At 48.6% G+C, this 19,025-nt stretch overlaps 1 protein-coding gene across 2 annotated transcripts in view; it reads left to right on the forward strand.

The window, feature by feature from the left end:
• Positions 1 to 19,025, forward strand: part of ZBTB44 (zinc finger and BTB domain containing 44) — a 101,034-nt gene that overhangs the window by 1,207 nt on the left and 80,802 nt on the right. The window lies entirely within an intron of this gene.

Consider the following 19,025-nt stretch of genomic DNA (forward strand, 5'->3'; position numbering starts at 1 on the left):
TTCATACTTAACGATCCACGTGGACTACGATTGGAACGGTAATCTGTGCCAAGCGGAGCGAAGGCACCATGCCCGAAGCATGGCGAGCGAAGCGAGGGGACGCGGTGCACTAATTGGGGTTCCCGGACACTCTACGAAAAAAACGACACAAAAACCCCCATAAAAAACTCATGTCGACCATTTTCCATGCCGACCTTGTTCCCGTCGAACTTTTGTCCACGTCGACCTAAGGTGTGTCGACCTGGAGTCCCAGACCCTCAGTATATAACCTGGCTCTGTGCTGTGTATAATGTCCCTCACACTCTTTATACTGGTCCTATACTGTGTATAGTGACTATCGGTCTATATCATCGGTCTATACTGTGTATAAATGTCCATCACCTTCTATAAACTGGTCATATACTGTATATAGCGCCATCAGGTTAAATCCCAGCTCTATACTGTATGTGACGCCCCTCAGTATATAACCTGGCTCTATATGTATAATGTCCGTCATCCATACTACTGAGCCTATGCTTAATATAACGCCCATCAATTTATATCCCAGTTTTATGCTGTGTATAACAACCATCAGTCTATATCATGGCTCTATACCGTGTATAATGTTCATCACCTTCTGTATACTGGTCCTATACTGTATATAAAGCCTTCAGCCTATATCCCGGCTCTGTACTGTGTATTATGTCCCTCACCCTCTTTATACTGGTCCTATACTGTATATAACACCCATCAGCCTATAGCCAACTCTGTATTAATTCCTTCACCCTCTTTATACTGGTCCTTTACTTAGCTTACTTTACTATCCCTCATGGACACTCATGAATTACACAGGTTCTGTGGCTGGCTTACTTCAAGCCTGCATTTCACCTGGTTTTAATCAGCCACAGAACCTGTGTAATTCATGAGTGTCCTGGGTTAATGGCATAGTATGGTAAGCCTACCTATACTGTATATCATAGGTTCTCAAGCTCAGTCCTCAGGACCACAAACAGTTCCTGTTTTACAGGTCTCACAGAATCATAAGTGAAATAATTAGCTCCACGGGTTGGGTTCGATTTGCCGGCGTTTTGTATGCTGGTGGTCAGAATACCAACCGCCGCATCCTGCTGGTCGGAATCCCGACAGGGGAAGGTAAGTATACTTAACCTCTCCCCCTGACCTGCTAACCCTCCCTGCAGCCTAAACCTAATCCTCTTCTCCCTGCAGCCTAAACCTAACCCCACTCCCCACAGCCTAAATCTAACCCGGCCCTCCTAACCCTATTCCCCCCTTGGGGGTGCCTGAACCTAACCCCCTTCCCCCGCAGCCCAAACCTAACCCTCTTCCCCCACGGCTTACCTCTCTTGCGAGCCCGTGTCTGCTCATTCGGCATCCCAGCTGCAGGGATTCTGGTGTCGGGATGGTGAACCCTAGCCCTCCCCACTGGTGGGTAAACCAAACCTCCCCCCCTCCCCGCAGCCTAAGCCTAACCCTCTGCCCCCACGGCTTACCTCTCTTTCGAGCCGGTGTCTGCTCATTCAGCATCCCAGCTGCAGGGATTCTGGTGTCGGGATGGTGAACCCTAGCCATCCCCACTGGTGCGTAAACCAAACCTCACCCTCCCCGCAGCCTACGCCTAACCCTCTGCCCCCACGGCTTACCTCTTTTGTGAGCCGGTGTCTGCTCATTCGGCATCCCAGCTGCAGGGATTCTGGTGCCGGGATGGTGAACCCTAGACCTCCCCACTGGTGCGTAAACCTAACCCCCCCCCCCCCGTAGCTTAAACCTAACCCTCTCCCCCCACGGTTTACCTCTCTTGCGAGCCGGTGTCTGCTCATTCGGCAACCCAGCTGCAGGGATTCTGGTGTCGGGATGGTGAACCCTAGCCCTCCCCACTGGTGCGTAAACCAAACCTCACCCCCTCCCCGCAGCCTAAGCCTAACCCTCTGCCCCCACGGCTTACCTCTCTTGCGAGCCGGTGTCTGCTCATTCGGCATCCCAGCTGTAGGGATTCTGGTGCCGGGATGGTGAACCCTAGACCTCCCCACTGGTGCGTAAACCTAACCTCCCCCCCTTCACTGCAGCATAAGCCTAACCCTGCCTGGGGGATGCCTAAACCTCCCCCCCCCCTCCCCCGGGGCCTAAACCTAACACACCTCACCCCGTGGCTTACCTCTCTTGCGGGACGGTGTCTGCTCGTTCGGCATTCTGGCTGTCGGGATTCCGAAGCTGGGATGGTGAACCTATTCGGAAAGCCGGTGTCAGCACCCCAAAAAGTGTCGGTATTCCCGCTAGAAGGCCAGCAGTGGGGCGGGCTCCCTGCGCTCGCCACAGGATCTATTCCCACTCTATGGGTGTAGTGGACACCCACAAGTGGAAATAGCCCTGGTGCGCCGGAATTAGATTGTTGGCTGTCGGGATTTCGTCGTCGGTATCCTGAACGCCGACAAATTATCTGCATCCCCTTGTTCCGGTCCAGTGTATAACACTCTATATCGTAGTCCTATACAGTGTATAATGCCTCTCATTTTCTGTATCCTGGCCCTATGTAGTAAATCACACTCCTGCTCTACCCTAGTTATATACATTGTGGTCGGTCCTATTAGTCGTGATGATCTCGCAGGTGCAAGTCATCGCACTTTACGGCGGCCTGAATTTGCACAAAAGTGCTCACTGCCCCATAGGCTTCCAAGCAATTTTGTGCGAACTGGAGCTAATTTCAGCACGCAAAGTTAAAACTCTGCGGCAACGGCACATTGCACCCTTCACAGCTACTAGTATCGGACCCATTGTATAGCAGCCCCTTACTCTCTACATCATGGTCATATATTTTCTCTATCGTCCTAGTGGATGCTGGGGTTCCTGAAAGGACCATGGGGAATAGCGGCTCCGCAGGAGACAGGGCACAAAAGTAAAGCTTTCCGATCAGGTGGTGTGCACTGGCTCCTCCCCCTATGACCCTCCTCCAAGCCAGTTAGATTTTTGTGCCCGGCCGAGAAGGGTGCAATCTAGGTGGCTCTCCTAAAGAGCTGCTTAGAAAAGTTTAGCTTAGGTTTTTTATTTTACAGTGAGTCCTGCTGGCAACAGGATCACTGCACTGAGGGACTTAGGGGAGAAGAAGTGAACTCACCTGCGTGCAGGATGGATTGGCTTCTTGGCTACTGGACATCAGCTCCAGAGGGACGATCACAGGTACAGCCTGGATGGTCACCGGAGCCTTGCCGCCGGCCCCCTTGCAGATGCTGAAGTAAGAAGAGGTCCAGAATCGGCGGCAGAAGACTCCTCAGTCTTCTAAAGGTAGCGCACAGCACTGCAGCTGTGCGCCATTTTCCTCTCAGCACACTTCACACGGCAGTCACTGAGGGTGCAGGGCGCTGGGAGGGGGGCGCCCTGGGAGGCAAATGAATACCTATTTTGGCTAAAAATACCTCACATATAGCCTCCGGAGGCTATATGGAGATATTTAACCCCTGCCAGAATCCGTTAAGAGCGGGAGACGAGGCCGCCGAAAAAGGGGCGGGGCCTATCTCCTCAGCACACAGCGCCATTTTCCCTCACAGAAAGGCTGGAGGGAAGGCTCCCAGGCTCTCCCCTGCACTGCACTACAGAAACAGGGTTAAAACAGAGAGGGGGGGCACTAATTTGGCGTTAGAAATATATAAAAAAGATGCTATAAGGGAAAACACTTATATAAGGTTGTCCCTATATAATTATAGCGTTTTTGGTGTGTGCTGGTAAACTCTCCCTCTGTCTCTCCAAAGGGCTAGTGGGTCCTGTCCTCTATCAGAGCATTCCCTGTGTGTGTGCTGTGTGTCGGTACGTGTGTGTCGACATGTATGAGGACGATGTTGGTGAGGAGGCGGAGCAATTGCCTGTAATGGTGATGTCACTCTCTAGGGAGTCGACACCGGAATGGATGGCTTATTTAGGGAATTACGTGATAATGTCAACACGCTGCAAGGTCGGTTGACGACATGAGACGGCCGACAAACAATTAGTACCGGTCCAGACGTCTCAAAAACACCGTCAGGGGTTTTAAAACGCCCGTTTACTTTAGTCGGTCGACACAGACACAGACAGGGACACTGAATCCAGTGTCGACGGTGAATAAACAAACGTATTCCTTATTAGGGCCACACGTTAAAGGCAATGAAGGAGGTGTTACATATTTCTGATACTACAAGTACCACAAAAGAGGGTATTATGTGGGATGTGAAAAAACTACCGTAGTTTTTCCTGAATCAGATAAATTAAATAAAGTGTGTGATGATGCGTGGGTTCCCCCCGATAGAAAATTATGGGCGGTATACCCTTTCCCGCCAGAAGTTAGGGCGCGTTGGGAAACACCCCTTAGGGTGGATAAGGCGCTCACACGCTTATCAAAACAAGTGGCGGTACCGTCTATAGATAGGGCCGTCCTCAAGGACCAGCTGACAGGAGGCTGGAAAATATCATAAAAAGTATATACACACATACTGGTGTTATACTGCGACCAGCGATCGCCTCAGCCTGGATGTGCAGAGCTGGGGTGGCTTGGTCGGATTCCCTGACTAAAAATATTGATACCCTTGACAGGGACAATATTTTATTGACTATAGAGCATTTAAAGGATGCATTTCTATATATGCGAGATGCACAGAGGGATATTTGCACTCTGGCATCAAGAGTAAATGCGATGTCCATATCTGCCAGAAGATGTTATGGACACGACAGTGGTCAGGTGATGCAAATTCCAAACGGCACAAAGGTGTATTGCCGTATAAAGGAAGAGGAGTTATTTGGGGTCGGTCCATCGGACCTGGTGGCCACGGCAACTGCTGGAAAATCCGCCGTTTTTACCCTAAGTCACATCTCTGCAGAAAAAGACACCGTCTTTTCAGCCTCAGTCCTTTCGTCCCTATAAGATCATATCTGCCCAGGGATAGAGGAAAGGGAAGAAGACTGCAGCAGGCAGCCCATTCCCAGGAACAGAAGCGTTCCACCGCTTCTGACAAGTTCTCAGCATGGCGCTGAGACCGTACAGGACCCCTGGATCCTACAAGTAGTATCCCAGGGGTACAGATTGGAATGTCGAGACGTTTCCCCTTCGCAGGCTCCTGAAGTCTGCTTTACCAAGGTCTCCCTCCGACAAGGAGGCAGTATGGGAAAAAATTCACAAGCTGTATTCCCAGCAGGTGATAATTAAATTACCCCTCCTACTACAAGAAAAGGGGTATTATTCCACACTATATTGTGGTACTGAAGCCAGAAGGCTAGGTGAGACTTATTCTAAAAAAATTTTTGAACACTTACAAAGGTTCAAATCAAGATGGAGTCACTCAGAGCAGTGATAACGAACCAGGAAGAAGGGGACTATATAGTGTCCCGGGACATCAGGGATGCTTACCTCTATGTCCCAAATTTGCCCTTCTCACTAAGGGTACCTCAGGTTCGTGGTGCAGAACTGTCACTATCAGTTTCAGACGCTGCCGTTTGGATTGTCCACGGCACCCCGGGTCTTTACCAAGGTAATGGCCGAAATGATGATTCTTCTTCGAAGAAAAGGCGTCTTAATTATCCCTTACTTGGACGATCTCCTGATAAGGGCATAGTCCAGGGAACAGTTGGAGGTCGGAGTAGCACTATCTCGGATACTGCTACAACAGCACGGGTGGATTCTAAATATTCCAAAATCGCAGCTGATCCCGACGACACGTCTGCTGTGCCTAGGGATGATTCTGGACACAGTCCAGAAAAAGGTGTTTCTCCCGGAAGAGAAAGCCAGGGAGTTATCCGAGCTAGTCAGGAACCTCCTAAAAACAGTGCATCATTGCACAAGGGTCCTGGTAAAAATGGTGGCTTCCTACGAAGCAATTCCATTCGGCAGATTTCACGCAAGAACTTTTCAGTGGGATCTGCTGGACAAATGGTCCGGATCGCATCTTCAGATGCATCAGCGGATAACCCTATATCCAAGGACAAGGGTGTCTCTCCTGTGGTGGTTATAGAGTGCTCATCTTCTAGAGGGCCGCAGATTCGGCATTCAGGATTGGATGCTGGTGACCACGGAGCCCAGCCCGAGAGGCTGGAGAGCAGTCACACAAGGAAAAAATTTCCAGGGAGTGTGATCAAGTCTGGAGACTTTTCTCCACATAAATATACTGGAGCTAAGGGTAAATTTATAATGCTCTAAGCTTAGCAAGACCTCTGCTTCAAGGTCAGCCGGTATTGATCCAGTGGGAAAAACATCACGGCAGTCGCCCACGTAAACAGACAGGGCGACACAAGAAGCAGGAGGGCAATGGCAAAAACTGCAAGGACTTTTCGCTGGGCGGAAAATCATGTGATAGCACTGTCAGCAGTGTTTCATCCCGGGAATGGAAACTGGGAAGCAGACTTCCTCAGCAGGCACGACCTCCACCCGGGAGAGTGGAAACTTCATCGGGAAGTTTTTTCCACATGATTGTAAACCGTTGGGAAATACCAAAGGTGGACATGATGGCGTCCCGTCTGAACAAAAAACGGGACAGGTATTGCGCCAGGTCAAGAGACCCTCAGGCAATAGCTGTGGACGTTCTGGTAACACCGTGGGTGTACCAGTCGGTGTATGTGTTCCCTCCTCTGCTTCTCATACCTAAGGTGCTGAGAATTATAAGACGTAGAGGAGTAAGAACTATACTCATGGCTCCGGATTGGCCAAGAAGGACTTGGTACCCGGAACTTCAAGAGATGCTTACAGAGGTCTTATGGCCTCTGCCGCTAAGAAGGGACTTGCTTCAGCAAGTACCATGTCTGTTCCAAGACTTACCGCAGCTGCGTTTGTCGGCATGGCGGTGGAAAGCCGGATCCTAAGGAAAAAAGGGCATTCCGGAAGAGGTCATTCCTACCCTGGTCAAAGCCAGAAAGGAGGTGACCGCACAACATTATCACCACATGTGGCGAAAATATGTTGCGTGGTGTGAGGCCAGGAAGGCCCCACAAAGAAATTTCAACTCGGTCGTTTCCTGCATTTCCTGCAAACAGGAGTGTCTATGGGCCTCAAATTGGGGTCCATTAAGGTTCAAATTTCGGCCCTGTCGATTTTCTTCCAGAAAGAATTGGCTTCAGTTCCTGAAGTCCAGAAGTTTGTCAAGGGAGTATTGCATATACAACCCCCTTTTGTGCCTCCAGTGGCACTGTGGGATCTCAACGTAGTTCTGGGATTCCTCAAATCACATTGGTTTAAAACCAGTCAAATCTGTGGATTTGAAGCATCTCACATGAAAAGTGACCATGCTCTTGGCCCTGGCCTGGACCAGGCGAGTGTCAAATTGGTGGTTTTTTCTCAAAAAAGCCCATATCTGTTTGTCCATTCGGACAGGGCAGAGCTGCGGACTCGTCCCCAGTTCTCTCCCTAAGGTGGTGTCAGTGTTTCACCTGAACCAGCTTATTGTGGTGCCTTGCACCTACTAGGGACTTGGAGGACTCCAAGTTGCTAGATGTTGTCAGGGCCCTGAAAATATGTTCCAGGACGGCTGGAGTCAGGAAAACTGACTTGCTGTTATCCTGTATGCACCCAACAAACTGGGTGCTCTTGCTTCTAAGCAGACTATTGCTAGTTGGATGTGTAATACAATTCAGCTTGCACATTCTGTGGCAGGCCTGTCACAGCCAAAATATGTAAATGCCCATTCCACAAGGAAGGTGGGCTCATCTTGGGCGGCTGCCCGAGGGGTCTCGGCTTTACAACTTTGCCGAGCAGCTACTTGGTCAGGGGCAAACACGTTTGCTAAATTCTACAAATTTGATACCCTGGCTAAGGAGGACCTGGAGTTCTCTCATTCGGTGCTGCAGAGTCATCCGCACTCTCCCGCCCGTTTGGGAGCTTTGGTATAATCCCCATGGTCCTTTCAGGAACCCCAGCATCCACTAGGACGATAGAGAAAATAAGAATTTACTTACCGATAATTCTATTTCTCGGAGTCCGTAGTGGATGCTGGGCGCCCATCCCAAGTGCGGATTATCTGCAATACTTGTACATAGTTACAAAAATCGGGTTATTATTGTTGTGAGCCATCTTTTCAGAGGCTCCGCTGTTATCATACTGTTAACTGGGTTTAGATCACAAGTTGTACGGTGTGATTGGTGTGGCTGGTATGAGTCTTACCCGGGATTCAAAATTCCTCCCTTATTGTGTACGCTCGTCCGGGCACAGGACCTAACTGGCTTGGAGGAGGGTCATAGGGGGAGGAGCCAGTGCACACCACCTGATCGGAAAGCTTTACTTTTGTGCCCTGTCTCCTGCGGAGCCGCTATTCCCCATGGTCCTTTCAGGAACCCCAGCATCCACTACGGACTCCGAGAAATAGAATTATCGGTAAGTAAATTCTTATTATTATTATTATGAACCTTTATTTATAGTGTGCCAAAAGGGGCCTGCAGTTCCTTACAGAGCGTATATAGAGATACAGGACGTGATTCAGAGATGGACGCAGCAGCAATGTATAATAATGCTACAGTAGGCATCTGTAGAAGAAAACAAAAATCCTCCTGCCAGTAATCCGAGCATCGGATCACTATCGTGACCACTAATCGCGATATTGGCAGCAATCGGTCATCTGACCAAACCGAAGCGTATTCAGAATGACGACCGTAACCGCTCAGCCATTACCAGGATATCTGTGTCCGAAGACGCAGACCCCGGCCTCACCACTCCCATAAAACAGGGGTGACGCCCCCACCTTATCGGTAATGCTAGCCAGCACCTCCCATCCTCCGCCCCAAAACGCTGGCAGCCTGTCAATCAGGCTGTCCCTTGGGGGCACTGCTTGCGAGGACCCATTCTGCGCATCGGGTTTACGTTCATTTCTGAATCAGACCAATAGTGCAATTCTAGCAGGATATAAAGTGCATAACATTAAGACACTAGTTAGCTAATTAACAAACCATTATGCATGTAGACTCCTAATGACGGAGTCAGCGCTGGCTGAACCCCATAGTCTATTTGATGGGTGCAGCAGACTGGTTCAGGGCCACTGTAAGCATGGGGAAGAATATAATGACAAAAGTAAGGAAAGAGAGCATGCAGGAGGAAAGAGGGCCCTTGTGAGAGCTTACAATTACCGTTATAATGCCCCGTTACTCTCTATGGGGTCTATTTACTAAGCCCTGGATGGAGATATAGTACCAGCCAATCAGCTCACAACTGTCATTTTTCAAACACAGCCTGTGACATGGCAGTTTGGAGTTGATTGGCTATTACTTTATCTCCAGCGACTTTATCTCCATCCAAGGCTTAGTAAATAGACCCCTATATCAGTGATGGGTAACCCAACATTTTTCAGCGGCCAAAGGACTGTACATTCCCCTCAATATCAATTGAAAAGCAGTCCCAAAATGACCTTGGCACCTGCGGCATGCTCACTCAAATGGAGTAACAGTTCAATTGCGCCCATTACTTCCAGCCGCTGGGAGAATAATGGAAGCGCCCCTTTGAGCGGAAAAAAATATGCTTGTTGCTGCCCAATTGCCCAGGACGTGGCGTGTCTGACGCCTCCGTGTACGATGATACATCTGATTGTATATAATCTCCGACATGAGCCCCGAAACTGCCATATCGGTTGTTCTTGATGGCCATTGAAAGCCTTCTATAGAATTGTTAATTACGTATCCAGCTGCAAATCATTTTGTAGCATTTGATAATGATGGCTTACATGCTTAGCAGTATACACGTATATTCTGCATCGAGCACGGTCAGGTAACAGCAGCTTTAGATGTAAGTTTTGTATATTGTTATCACTGGTCTGAATACATTCTCGGCGTCACCTTTTGAGTTTTGTGTATCTGTATCTGCATTCACATATTTCTAAGGAATTGCTTTGAAAAGCCAATACTGTTCCTCTAGCGTTTCCGTAGTGGAAGCCGACCCGCCTGTACACATTGGAGACAGCCACGTCATTTTCATGTCCGTAATAAACCAAAGAAGTACTTTCTACAGATGCTGCATGTAGGGGGAGCCTCAGACTAGCACGCTGCCAGATTATGCAGGGGATACAGTATGTACATGCATGCTAATTGGGGTCCTTACTAGGCCTTGGATGGAGGTATAGTGGACAGAGATAAAGTAACCAATGAACTCCTAACTGACATTTTTTCCAAACGGAGCCTGTAACATAGCAGTTAGGAGCTGATTGGCTGGTACTTATCTCCGTCCTCTTTATCTCCATCTGAGGCTTAGTAAATAAACCCCTTTGTTTGGGAATGATAGATCCACTTTAATGATGAACCGAAAAACGTACTTCCTCAAACCAATGCAGAATTAGGCAGCCTTCTTGTGGAACTACATATCCCATCATGGCCAGGCAGGCAACATAGTATTTGTATAGAAGTTGCATGAGATTAACACATCCTTTATATCCTTTGTTCTGTTAATGGGACTATATTGTTCAGCTGAAGTACAAATGTCATTCGGTAATTGGTCAGAGACAAAGCTTACAATACCTGAGATTAGGTAAAAGTAGATTTTGTCCATCATGAGTGAGGCAGGTGTGCGTAAACAAAACGGCTGGTCGTACTGTACCATCTCCTGGTAGTAGGTTTTGCATGTGAGATATGAACGTGATAAAACATGAACAAGGTTGTGTTTCACCATAGAGACGATTTTGTTTTCGGCCGGAACACAATATTTCAATGCACTGGTCACAGTGGTGCAGTGGGTGTGACCATTTTGTGGGCTGATCCAATGAGCAATCAGACAATTCTGTGGAACTTGTGGCGTTATAACCTGTATTCATGTACATTTCTATGGTCTTGGCAAGTGTCATTAAAAACGTTCCCAGGTCTTGTATCTAGCTTAATAAAAAAAGTTCACCTTTCAAATATAACATGTCGCACGCAGCTTTCTGCTAGAGTGCGAGGTGCGTTTATAATGTAAGTGAATGAATTCAGGACACATGGTTCAGTTTTGGAAGAATAATCTATCCAAGGCCACTTCATTAAAGATCTGTAATGAGAAAGATGGTATCCTAATGTTCTTTTGCGGTATAGTAAACACATATTAAGATATGTTCTATACTAGTATTGGGGCAATTCAATTTAGAGTGAATTTGGTAAGCTCTGGGTATCAGTTATTCAGTTGCACACAATGCATCCTGCTTTTACGTCGGTAGATGCGGTTTATGAAGACCCAACCTTAGTAATGGTAAACTGCTTTATACCGACTTAAGTGCCGAATGCAATGCTGCCCCAAGGGACTAGTTAAGTTGGATTTCTGCTTGCACCCATAGGAAGATGCGAGCAGAAATCTTTTTGTAGCTGATTTACAGCGCTGCCAATTTGAACAACTCCAAGCACTCATTCCTGGAGCTTGCCAAACTTGCGCTGAATTACCCCTGCAGATTCAATTGTTTTGGTCATCTAATTTTCCCGTATAAACGAAATTGTTTAGACGCCCAAACAATTGTCACATTTCAATTGATGTTTTCTCTAACGTCCTAGTGGATGCTGGGGACTCCGTCAGGACCATGGGGAATAGCGGCTCCGCAGGAGACAGGGCACAAAAGCAAGCTTTTAGGATCACATGGTGTGCACTGGCTCCTCCCCCTATGACCCTCCTCCAAGCCTCAGTTAGGTTTTTGTGCCCGTCCGAGAAGGGTGCAATCTAGGTGGCTCTCTTAAAGAGTTGCTTAGAAAAAGTTTTTAGGTTCTTTATTTTCAGTGAGTCCTGCTGGCAACAGGCTCACTGCATCGAGGGACTTAGGGGAGAGAATTTCAACTCACCTGCGTGCAGGATGGATTGGATTCTTAGGCTACTGGACACCATTAGCTTCAGAGGGAGTCGGAACACAGGTCTCGCCCTGGGGTTCGTCCCGGAGCCGCGCCGCCGACCCCCTTGCAGATGCTGAAGATTGAAGAGGTCCGGAACCAGGCGGCAGAAGACTTTTCAGTCTTCCTCAGGTAGCGCACAGCACTGCAGCTGTGCGCCATTGTCTGTCAGCACACTTCCCACAGCGATCACGGAGGGTGCAGGGCGCGGGGGGGGGCGCCCTGGCAGCAATGTAGAATACCTGTATGGCGAAAAATACATCACATATAGCCCTTGAGGCTATATGGATGTATTTAACCCCTGCCAGACTTCACAATCTCCGGAGAAGAAGCCCACCGAAAAGGGGGCGGGGCCTATTCTCCTCAGCACACAGCGCCATTTTCCCTCACAGAAAGGCTGAGGGGAAGGCTCCCAGGCTCTCCCCTGCACTGCACTACAGAAACAGGGTTAAAACAGAGAGGGGGGGCACTGATTTGGCGATATACATATATATATTAAATGCTATATGGGAGGAACACTTATATAAGGGTTGTCCCTGTATAATTATAGCATTTTGGTGTGTGCTGGCAAACTCTCCCTCTGTCTCCCCAAAGGGCTAGTGGGTCCTGTCCTCTATCAGAGCATTCCCTATGTGTGTGCTGTATGTCGGTACGTGTGTGTCGACATGTATGAGGAAAATGTTGGTGAGGAGGCGGAGCAAATTGCCTGTAATGGTGATGTCACTCTCTAGGGAGTCGACACCGGAATGGATGGCTTACTTATGGAATTACGTGATAATGTCAACACGCTGCAAGTGGGTTGACGACATGAGACGGCCGGCGAACAAATTAGTACCGGTCCAGGCGTCTCAGACACCGTCAGGGGCTTGTAAAAACGCCCATTTACCTCAGTCGGTCGACATAGACCCAGACACGGACACTGATTTCAGTGTCGACGGTGAAGAAACAAACGTATTTTCTCTATCGTCCTAAGTGGATGCTGGGGTTCCTGAAAGGACCATGGGGAATAGCGGCTCCGCAGGAGACAGGGCACAAAAAAGTAAAGCTTTACTAGGTCAGGTGGTGTGCACTGGCTCCTCCCCCTATGACCCTCCTCCAGACTCCAGTTAGATTTTGTGCCCGAACGAGAAGGGTGCAATCTAGGTGGCTCTCCTAAAGAGCTGCTTAGAGAAAGTTTAGTTTAGGTTTTTTTCTTTACAGTGAGTCCTGCTGGCAACAGGATCACTGCAACGTGGGACTTAGGGGGAAAGTAGTAAACTCACCTGCATGCAGAGTGGATTTGCTGCTTGGCTACTGGACACCATTAGCTCCAGAGGGATCGAACACAGGCCCAGCCGTGGAGTCCGGTCCCGGAGCCGCGCCGCCGACCCCCTTGCAGATGCTGAAGCGTGAAGAGGTCCGGAAACCGGCGGCTGAAGACTCCTCAGTCTTCATAAGGTAGCGCACAGCACTGCAGCTGTGCGCCATTTTCCTCTCAGCACACTTCACTGGGCAGTCACTGAGGGTGCAGAGCGCTGGGGGGGGGCGCTCTGAGAGGCAAATATAAACCTTATACAAGGCTAAAAATACCTCACATATAGCCCATAGGGGCTATATGGAGATATTTAACCCCTGCCTGACTGGAAAAATAGCGGGAGAAGAACCCGCCGAAAAAGGGGCGGGGCCTATCTCCTCAGCACACGGCGCCATTTTCTGTCACAGCTCCGCTGGTCAGAACGGCTCCCAGGTCTCTCCCCTGCACTGCACTACAGAAACAGGGTAAAACAGAGAGGGGGGGCACATTAATGGCTATATATATATATATATTAAAGCAGCTATAAGGGAGCACTTAATATAAGGATATCCCTTGTATATATAGCGCTTTGTGGTGTGTGCTGGCAGACTCTCCCTCTGTCTCCCCAAAAGGGCTAGTGGGTCCTGTCTTCATTAGAGCATTCCCTGTGAGTTGCGGTGTGTGTCGGTACGTGGTGTCGACATGTATGAGGACGATATTGGTGTGGAGGCGGAGCAATTGCCAAATATGCAGATGTCACCCCCCAGGGGGTCGACACCAGAATGGATGCCTTTATTTGTGGAATTACGTGATGGTTTATCTTCCCTTAAACAGTCAGTTGAGGACATGAGGCGGCCGGACAATCAATTAATGCCTGTCCAGGCGCCTCAAACACCGTCAGGGGCTGTAAAACGCCCTTTGCCTCAGTCGGTCGACACAGACCCAGACACGGGCACTGATTCCAGTGACGACGGTAGAAATTCAAACGTATTTTCCAGTAGGGCCACACGTTATATGATTTTGGCAATGAAGGAGACGTTACATTTAGCTGATACTACAGATACCGTAAAACAGGGTATTATGTATGGTGTGAAAAAACTACAAACAGTTTTTCCTGAATCAGAAGAATTAAATGACGTGTGTGATGAAGCGTGGGTTGCTCCTGATAAAAAGTTGATAATTTCAAAAAAGTTATTGGCATTATACCCTTTCCCGCCAGAGGTTAGGGCGCGCTGGGAAACACCCCCTAAGGTGGACAAGGCGCTCACACGCTTATCCAAACAAGTGGCGTTACCCTCTCCTGAGACGGCCGCACTTAAGGATCCATCAGATAGAATGATGGAAGTTATTCAAAAGAATATATACACACATGCAGGTGTTATACTACGACCAGCTATAGCAACTGCCTGGATGTGCAGTGCTGGAGTAGTTTGGTCAGAATCCCTGATTGAAAATATTGATACCCTAGATAGGGACAATGTTTTACTGTCGTTAGAACAAATAAAGGATGCATTTATCTATATGCGTGATGCACAGAGGGATATTTGCACACTGGCATCTCGGGTGAGTGCTATGTCCATTTCAGCCAGAAGAGCCTTATGGACACGACAGTGGACAGGCGATGCGGATTCAAAACGTCACATGGAGGTTTTGCCGTATAAAGGGGAGGAGTTATTTGGAGTTGGTCTATCAGACTTGGTGGCCACGGCTACTGCCGGGAAATCCACTTTTTTACCTCAAGTCACTCCCCAACAGAGAAAGGCACCGACCTTTCAACCGCAGCCTTTTCGCTCCTACAAAAATAAGAGAGCAAAGGGCTTGTCGTACCTGCCACGAGGCAGAGGAAGAGGGAAGAGACACCAACAGGCAGCTCCTTCCCAGGAACAGAAGCCCTCCCCGGCTCCTGCAAAAACCTCAGCATGACGCTGGGGCCTCTCAAGCGGACTCGGGGACAGTGGGGGGCCGTCTCAAAAATTACAGCGCGCAGTGGGCTCACTCGCAGGTAGACCCCTGGATCCTGCAGATAATATCTCAGGGGTACAGGTTGGAATTAGAGACGGATCCTCCTCATCGTTTCCTGAAGTCTGCCTTACCAACCGTCTCTTCCGAAAGGGAGAGGGTGTTGGAAGCCATTCACAAGCTGTACGCTCAGCAGGTGATAGTCAAAGTACCCCTATTACAACAAGGAAAGGGGTATTATTCCACTCTATTTGTGGTACCGAAGCCGGATGGCTCGGTAAGGCCTATTCTAAATCTGAAGTCCTTGAACCTCTACATAAAAAAGTTCAAGTTCAAGATGGAGTCACTCAGAGCAGTGATAGCGAACCTGGAAGAAGGGGACTTTATGGTATCCTTGGACATCAAGGATGCGTATCTACACGTTCCGATTTACCCCGCACACAGGGGTACCTCAGGTTCATTGTTCAAAACTGTCACTATCAGTTTCAGACGCTGCCGTTCGGATTGTCCACGGCGCCTCGGGTCTTTACCAAGGTAATGGCCGAGATGATGATTCTTCTTCGAAGAAAAGGCGTATTAGTTATCCCATACTTGGACGATCTCCTAATAAGGGCAAGGTCCAGAGAACAGCTGGAGACAGCTTTAGCACTATCTCAAGAGGTGCTAAGACAACACGGGTGGATTCTGAATATTCCAAAATCCCATTTAATCCCGACAACTCGTCTGCTGTTCCTAGGAATGATTCTGGACACGGTTCAGAAAAAGGTTTTCCTTCCAGAGGAAAAAGCCAAGGAGTTATCCGATCTGGTCAGGAACCTCCTAAAACCAGGAAAAGTGTCAGTACATCAATGCACAAGAGTCCTGGGAAAAATGGTGGCTTCTTACGAAGCAATTCCATTCGGCAGATTCCATGCAAGAATATTCCAAAGGGATCTGTTGGACAAATGGTCAGGGTCGCATCTGCAGATGCACCTGCGAATAACCCTGTCACCAAAGACAAGGGTGTCACTTCTGTGGTGGTTGCAGAAGGCTCACCTATTAGAAGGCCGCAGATTCGGCATTCAGGATTGGATCCTGGTGACCACGGACGCCAGCCTGAGAGGCTGGGGAGCAGTCACACAAGGAAGAAACTTCCAGGGAGTATGGACGAGTCTGGAAAAGTCTCTTCACATAAACATTCTGGAACTAAGAGCAATCTACAATGCTCTAAGCCAGGCGGAACTTCTCCTGCAAGGAAAGCCGGTGTTGATTCAGTCGGACAACATCACGGCGGTCGCCCATGTAAACAGGCAGGGCGGCACAAGAAGCAGGAGTGCAATGGCAGAAGCTGCCAAGATTCTTCGCTGGGCGGAGAATCACGTGATAGCACTGTCAGCAGTGTTCATCCCGGGCGTGGACAACTGGGAAGCAGACTTCCTCAGCAGACACGATCTTCATCCGGGAGAGTGGGGTCTACATCCAGAAGTCTTCAACATGTTAATAGACCGTTGGGAAAGACCAATTGTAGACATGATGGCGTCTCGCCTCAACAAGAAACTGGACAAATATTGCGCCAGGTCAAGAGATCCACAGGCAATAGCTGTGGACGCACTGGTAACTCCTTGGGTGTACCAGTCAGTGTATGTGTTTCCTCCTCTGTCGCTCATACCAAAGGTATTGAAGATCATACGGCAAAGAAGAGTAAGAACAATACTAGTGGTTCCGGATTGGCCGAGAAGGACTTGGTATCCGGAACTTCAAGAGATGCTCACGGACGAACCGTGGCCTCTACCTCTGAGAAGGGACCTGCTACAGCAGGGTCCCTGTCTTTTTCAAGACTTACCGCGGCTGCGTTTGACGGCATGGCGGTTGAACGCCAGATCCTAAAAGGGAAAGGCATTCCAGAAGAAGTCATTCCTACCTTGATTAAGGCACGGAAGGAAGTCACCGTGAAACATTATCACCGCATTTGGCGAAAATATGTAGCGTGGTGCGAGGATCGGAGGGTTCCGACGGAGGAATTCCAACTGGGTCGTTTCCTACATTTCCTGCAATCAGGATTATCTATGGGTCTCAAATTGGGATCCATTAAGGTTCAAATTTCGGCCCTGTCAATATTCTTCCAAAAAGAATTGGCCTCTGTCCCTGAGGTCCAGACTTTTGTCAAGGGAGTACTGCATATACAGCCTCCTGTGGTGCCTCCGGTGGCACCGTGGGATCTAAATGTAGTTTTAGATTTCCTCAAATCCCATTGGTTTGAACCATTGAAAAAGGTGGATTTGAAATATCTCACATTGAAAGTGACTATGTTACTAGCCCTGGCCTCTGCCAGGAGAGTATCTGAATTGGCGGCTTTATCTTATAAAAGTCCTTATCTAATCTTCCATTCGGATAGGGCAGAACTGCGGACTCGTCCGCATTTTCTCCCTAAAGTGGTATCAGCATTTCATCTGAACCAACCTATTGTGGTGCCTGCGGCCACTAGCGACTTGGAGGACTCCAAGTTGTTGGACGTTGTCAGAGCCTTAAAAATATACATTGCAAGGACGGCTGGAGTCAGAAAATCTGACTCGCTGTTTATATTGTATGCACCCAACAAGTTGGGCGCACCTGCTTCTAAGCAGTCGATTGCTCGTTGGATTTGTAACACAATTCAACTTGCACATTCTGTGGCAGGCCTGCCACAGCCTAAAACTGTAAAAGCCCACTCCACAAGGAAGGTGGGCTCATCTTGGGCGGCTGCCCGAGGGGTCTCGGCATTACAACTCTGCCGAGCAGCTACGTGGTCGGGGGAGAACACGTTTGTAAAATTTTACAAATTTGATACCCTGGCAAAGGAGGACCTGGAGTTCTCTCATTCGGTGCTGCAGAGTCATCCGCACTCTCCCGCCCGTTTGGGAGCTTTGGTATAATCCCCATGGTCCTTTCAGGAACCCCAGCATCCACTTAGGACGATAGAGAAAATAAGAATTTACTTACCGATAATTCTATTTCTCGGAGTCCGTAGTGGATGCTGGGCGCCCATCCCAAGTGCGGATTATCTGCAATACTTGTACATAGTTATTGTTAACTAATTCGGGTTATTGTTAAGGAGCCATCTTTAAGAGGCCCTTTCTGTTGTCATACTGTTAACTGGGTTTAGATCACAAGTTGTACGGTGTGATTGGTGTGGCTGGTATGAGTCTTACCCGGGATTCAAAATGCCTCCCTTATTGTGTATGCTCGTCCGGGCACAGTACCTAACTGGAGTCTGGAGGAGGGTCATAGGGGGAGGAGCCAGTGCACACCACCTGACCTAGTAAAGCTTTACTTTTTTGTGCCCTGTCTCCTGCGGAGCCGCTATTCCCCATGGTCCTTTCAGGAACCCCAGCATCCACTACGGACTCCGAGAAATAGAATTATCGGTAAGTAAATTCTTATTTTCCTTTAGGGCCACACGTTAAGGGCAATGAAGGAGGTGTTACATATTTCTGATACTCCAAGTACCACAAAGAAGGGTATTATGTGTGAGGTGAAAAAACTACCTGTAGTTTTTCCTGAATCAGATAAATTAAATGAAGTGTGTGATGATGCGTGGGTTTCCCCCGATAGAAAATTATTGGCGGTATACCCTTTCCCGCCAGAAGTTAAGGCGCATTGGGAAACACCCCTCAGGGTGGATAAGGCGCTCACATGCTTATCAGAAAAATATCCTAAAAAGTATACACACACATGCTGGTGTTATACTGTGACCAGCGATCGCCTCAGCCTGGATGTGCAGAGCTGAGGTGGCTTGGTCGGATTCCCTGACTAAAAATATTGATACCCTTGACAGGGACAGTATTTTATTGACTATAGAGCATTTAAAGGATGCATTTCTATATATACGAGATGCGCAGAGGGATATTTGCACTCTGGCATCAAGAGTAAATGCGATGTCCATATCTGCAAGAAGATGTTTATGGACACGACAGTGGTCAGGGGATGCAGATTCCAAACGGCACAAAGATGTATTGCCGTATAAAAGGGGAGGAGTTATTTGGGGTCGGTCCATGGGACCTGGTGGCCACGGCAA

This window comes from Pseudophryne corroboree, chromosome 10 (assembly GCF_028390025.1).
Source record: "Pseudophryne corroboree isolate aPseCor3 chromosome 10, aPseCor3.hap2, whole genome shotgun sequence".
NCBI classification, from domain to species: domain Eukaryota; kingdom Metazoa; phylum Chordata; class Amphibia; order Anura; family Myobatrachidae; genus Pseudophryne; species Pseudophryne corroboree.